This window comes from Sphaerodactylus townsendi, linkage group LG10, assembly GCF_021028975.2.
Source record: "Sphaerodactylus townsendi isolate TG3544 linkage group LG10, MPM_Stown_v2.3, whole genome shotgun sequence".
NCBI classification, from domain to species: domain Eukaryota; kingdom Metazoa; phylum Chordata; class Lepidosauria; order Squamata; family Sphaerodactylidae; genus Sphaerodactylus; species Sphaerodactylus townsendi.
In genome coordinates, this window is record NC_059434.1 from 23,813,754 (window position 1) to 23,819,753 (window position 6,000).

Consider the following 6,000-nt stretch of genomic DNA (forward strand, 5'->3'; position numbering starts at 1 on the left):
AGTGCATTATTCTGCATGTGCGGAATGAGCCTTAGTTCTGCAGCACCTGCAAGAAGGAGATATTCAACCAGGCATATAGTTGAGGCAGTTAGATAGATCAGCCAGTTTCCCTTCCCTTTCCCTCCCCTCTCTTGTCTCACCATCCCACCCCCCTTTTGCTTCTCTTTCTGTCTCCACTTTTTTGAGGATCTTGCTGGTCTGAATGGTTGTTGGTCATTATTTACCATTGCTGCAAACCAACTCACCACTGAGAGTACTATCATATAGTCGGTGTATACTACGGATGCCATCTGTTGAAATGCAATTAGGGTTTATAGTTTTAAATTGTATGTTTTTAACTCATACAGTATATATTTTTATACTGTAATATATGTTGGAAGCTGCCGTAAGGCTGGTGTATCTGAAGGCGGATGAGACATAAATGGAATAAAACAAACAAAACAATATATTTAGAAGCATCTCCATCAAGGCTGGCTCAAGTATTTTGTCACCTCAAACAAGGCATAATTTGAGGCAGCAATAGTTAAATCTCCCCAACATGAGAATATGACTCCATAGAAAATAATGTAGTTTCCTATGAAATAATTTTGTTTTATTTTTATTTCTTTAACATTAAATATATAATGCTTGTTATTTTATCCACGTTTCTTTTAATGTCTCCATAAATTATAAAGGAAGGGGGAAATGACTGTGGGGTGGAGCCAATTTTAATCAACTTCCACCCACCCTTTTAGGACAGCGGTTCTCAACCTGTGGGTCGCGACCCCTTTGGGAGTCGAACAACCCTTTCACAGGGGTTGCCTAAGACTCTCTGCATCAGTGTTCCCCATCTGTAAAATGGATAAATGTTAGGGTTGGGGGTCACCACAACATGAGGAACTGTATTAAAGGGTCGCAGCATTAGGAAGGTTGAGAGCCACTGCTTTAGGAAAATTTAGGATTAGGAAAGCCAGGGCTTCCGACTTATGCCACCCTTTCAAGCGGCATAACTCCATTAAGCCCTATGGTGGGCTTTCAAGCAGTTGGGTTTTTTAATTTTAGCTGCCTCCCTGAATTGCCTGGAAACCCTCTAGAGAGTGTACAGTGGTGTGGCGGCGGCACTGTCCCCAGCTGCCTTGGGCTTTGGATTGGGGTGCCCAGCATTGAGTGGATTTGTATTCCTAGAGTGGCACTCCTGTCGCTTGTTCTGCATTATGGCTGTCATATCAAGCAGTCACCACAATCTCTTCCAATCTCTGCCTGTTGTTTTGTTCTATATATCAGGCTACATGATAACACTTTTCACATGAGGCTCTGACCGAGAATTCTGAAAGCACCCTTTGCTCAATCCCCATTGTGAAAATCTTGGAAGTGTTTACCTGGGCATCATGCTGAGAAACACTAATTTCTCAATTACTGGGGAAAATTAGCTGAGTGAGATAATGAGGAACAAGATAATGAGGGCCCACAATAGCTTTCTCATTCTAAGCATGGCATCAAGGCAAAAACCTCCAAGCTTTCCATATGTGTGAATTTGAGGATGCCCTGGACTTCTCTGGCTCCCTTTTGCATGGTGAATGTATAGTTGAGCTTTTAAGTCAATTATCTAAAACAAGAGTGTGAATTGTTTCCCTTGCATGGCTTTGAATAAATAGCCATGAATGTAACTGGCTGTACTTTATCTGTCCAGTGAGTTTGAAAGTTCATTGCTAATTGCGTAATGTGTTGGTTTAGTTTATAGAACATTCCAAAGATCAGGTTCCCCACAAAATGACCGATACAAGGAGCAAGTTGTGCCTGTTAACACAACACGAGTGCAAGAACACACTTAAAGTGCCCATTAAATCCTGCACACACGCACAGACAGCCTCTTTCATATTAGTACATGTGTATAGCCCCTAATGAAGAGTTCTACACACCCCTGTTCAGATGTCATACAGCAAAAAAAAAGCTTGTGACATCATTGTTATAAGGCTAGTGATATTTCCTTCATAATAAAGTTCACAATTGTCAGGCAGAACTGGAATTGTAAGTGGACAAGAGGACTGAATTCAATGTACATCGGTTTCTAGGGATTCTGTTGCGAAGATCAGTGAAATTTAATCTGGTTAATTCTTATGTGTTTGGTGAAGGATTTTCTTAGAGGAGTGTACAAGTGAAAATATAAATCAGAATTTTAAATAATGATCTCAAAGATTTGACCCTTTATTCCATTAATCCACCCCAAACTAGTATGCCAATTCAAAATGGTTGATTCCACACAACAAATGTAGTCGTGATAAAGGAACCCATTTTCCTGTTTTCCCGTTCACACGTGTGCCGTGCAGGCAGCAATTGGAGCCCTCTGAAACAATCCAGGTTGCTTTCACGATTCTCTCTTTTTGAAAATTTCCAGCAACACGAGCATAGCTACACAGAAATGCAGAAATGAACCCCAAGAGCCATGCCAATCATCCCACGTATTGCGTATTGCTACGCAGATGCAATACGCAAAAGAAAAAAAGAAGGGTTATATAGCATCCTGCCCCTGTTATATTTGCCCTATGCAGAATCAACCAATATTTTAAAGCGGTGGTGGTAATGCCCTGCTAAGCCTATTTACTTCAATTGTTAGGATAAAACAGTGTTGGATTTCACTTTTAGCTACATACAATGCCATTTCCTACTAAAGTTTGAACATGACCTCTCAAAGAGGACACAAAAGGACAATGTAAACAACGCATCAGTGGACCCTGATGCAAAAATTCTCTCTTTGAAGATACTTTTGTTGCCAGCCCCAAAGATGAGGCTATATTCTGCACAATAATGCTTTCCAATCCAGTACAAGAAACCTAATCTCTTATTCTGTCAGTGCTTTTTTTTTCAATTTCTCACAAAAATAAAATTGTGTAGGGAGTCACCAGATCTTACGCAGAATTCTCACATAGTATATTTATTTTCTTTCCTGACAGATACACATAGAATTCAGAGCCAGGAACATTCCTTTTCTCAGCTCTGTGCTATATAACTAAGCTGCTCTATAGCAGCTAACACCCATCACATAAATCTGGAAAATCCTTCCCCCCACCCCTAAATACTGAAGCTTGCAGTACAAAAAAAGTAAACTGAGAACAGCTTCAGGTGGCAAGAGAATTCTAAGCCACAGATAGATGACAGATAGACCGACCGACTGACCGACAGAATTATATATATAACACACGCACATATACATATTATACATATATACATACATACATATATACATTCAGGAGCAGCAGTGGCGTAGGAGGTTAAGAGCTCGTGTATCTAATCTGGAGGGACAGGGTTTGATTCCCAGCTCTGCCGCCTGAGCTGTGGAGGCTTATCTGGGGAATTCAGATTAGCCTGTACACTCCCCCACACGCCAGCTGGGTGACCTTGGGCTAGTCACAGCTTCTCGGAGCTCTCTCAGCCCCACCTACCTCACAGGGTGTTTGTTGTGAGGGGGGAAGGGAAAGGAGATTGTAAGCCCCTTTCAGTCTCCTGCAGGAGAGAAAGGGGGGATATAAATCCAAACTTCTTCTTCTTCTTCTATATATATATAAAATTAGACATAATTGGAAATTTTTAGAAATTATATAAATTATTTCAAATCATGAACAGATCAGTTCCTTTCTATGAATCATAACACAGCTCTGGCCATACTGGAATAATTCCCTGCCACTGGATGTAATTATTATCATGAGAAGCACAGATGGCTTTAAGAGGGAATTGCATTAATGGAAAAGAGGTCCATCTGTATATTAGTGAAGTGTTGATTATAAGTATAGGAGCATTATAGGAGCATTCCCTAAGTCAAATCTCAGGAAAGGAAGGGACAATTTGGTCCCAAATACCTCAGGCACTAACATCACTACAAAATATTTGTGCAATCCCATCCCAAACTTCCAGTGTACCCCACTGTACAATTTGTGACCCACCAAGCTCAAAACAGCCCACAAAAACCATATTGCAGCTTTCCAAGGGCTTGACAAGGGTTATCTTTAGGATTGCCCCCTCACTGACATGTTCAGTTTTTCCAATTCAAATCAGAAGGTTTATCAGGCCCTTGGGAAACCACCAGAACTGATTATAACTAACGATCTGCATTCTGCTGTGTGAGTCAAAAGCCCTGTGGCCCTTTTTATTGCTTCTACAACAAACGAGCCAAGCATTAAATTCCATCACACCAGCCTCACCACGACCACTCTCTAGCAAACAGTTACTGGAAGCCACAAGCCTAAGATTTTTCCACAGGAGAGTCCTATTGCAACTCGGGACAAATTCTTTACCAAGAAAAGTCAGCTGCACACCACAGGTTTTATCACTATCTTTTGTGCTTGCTAAGTAACCAGGTTGCTGGGTCCCCCTGGGCCACTGGCAGAGGATGGGGGATAGTGTTACCAGATTCAGGTTGGGAGACTCCTGAAAATTTGGGGATGGAGACTGGGGAGGCCAGGTACCTTAGTGGGACCCAATACCACACAGTCCACCCTCCAAAGTATCCCTTTTCTCCAAGGGAACTGATTGCTGTAGTCTGGAGATGAGCTATAATTCTGGGGAATCTCCATGCCTCACCTTGAGGATGACATCCCTCCTGAGCAATGTATCTGCACCAACGAGGGAGGGGAGGGATTTTATCTGTGAGGCTTTGGTAAGATTTCAGTGTATAACTATGGGAAGGTTTGGCTAACCGAGCGCAACAGAAAACCCAGCAATTACAGCTATTGTTTGGAAAGATGTTGATTAATAAACATTTATCTGGTACTGAGAAAAAGGAAGATTTAAAATAATCTCTACAGCAACAGTTCCTGTAATTGCAGGCCTGAAACAATTTGCTTCTTAAATAGCCTCACTGGAACATCTCCAGAAAAAAAAGCAAGGGCTGCCAAGTCCATAGAGCGTGAACCAGTGCGTTCTTACTTGGAAGTAAATCTCACAGACTTCAACAGCACTTTCTCCCTAGAGGGTATGAACAAACTTGTGGACTCAGGGAATTTACAGTGCAGTCCTACAGCCTTCCAAGCCCATTGACTTCACTTTAAACTTCTAGTCACATGGAACCAACAGCCCACTGAGACCTTTCACACAATAAAGAGTGTACTGAGAGACTGAAGCATAAAGGTACAAAGCAATAAACAGTCAAGTAGGAAAGACAATCATTTCCCTTCACAACTATACATTCTGATCCATTACTTTGCTCTGTTAAACCACACAAATGTTTGTTCACCACAGTGAGTTTCTTCCATTCAACGTTTGCTTCCTGAAGCCAGCTGGGAGAGTGAAAGTCAGAACAAGAGCCGCTTAACTCACCTTTGTACTCAGGGCATGCAACTGAATCTTGGATTCTTTTACAGGAAGGTCCAGGATATGGGGTGAGACAAAATAAATAAATCAGCGTTCTTTAACATGGCTAAGCCCAACGACCGTGCATTTGAGCTTCCCATCTGATACCTGCAGGAAGAAGTCTTCAATTGGCTGTTCTACACAAAGAAATTCATGACATCACATATGGCTGGAAAGACAAACTGAACTGCATACACCTGAGTGATTTAAAGTGGCAGCGAGCCGCGCCCGACCTGTCATGAACTCCAGAGGCAAGAAGGCTGCATGTGTCTGCTTGCATTTGGTGTTTAATTTCAGATAACAGTGATAGGTTGCTCTGCAAGATCTTTTCAGTGATGCATTTTTCTTTCATCTTCACCTTTTACATTTTTGTAGTCAGCAGTTACAAAAACTTACTATTTGAAAAAAAAGCTTGTCTCATGGATTGTAATTCTGGTAGTTTGCTACAGATGCTGTTGGGGGGGCAGGGGGCTAAGTTTACAGTGGGGGGGGAAATAATTTATTAATTGATTTAAAAAATCATTGTGTCCTCCGCCTTTTAACAATTCAGCATCTAGAATCAAATTATCTGAAAACAGACACTAATGCAAAACTGGCAGTGACAAACCCACTCTATACTTATTTGCCTTTTTTAAAAAAGCAAGTAAATAAAAATACTGACTTTACCCTTTTCATGAT

General features: G+C 41.4%; 1 protein-coding gene across 1 annotated transcript in view; it reads right to left on the bottom strand.

Annotated features, from left to right (window-relative positions):
- Positions 1-5,422, bottom strand: part of LNX1 (ligand of numb-protein X 1) — a 123,819-nt gene extending 118,397 nt beyond the window's left edge. The window contains exon 1 of the mRNA XM_048510158.1: positions 5,290-5,422. The gene's annotated coding sequence lies outside the window, so the exon portion shown is untranslated. The remainder of the gene's footprint in view (positions 1-5,289) is intronic.
- Positions 5,423-6,000: the final 578 nt, after the last annotated feature.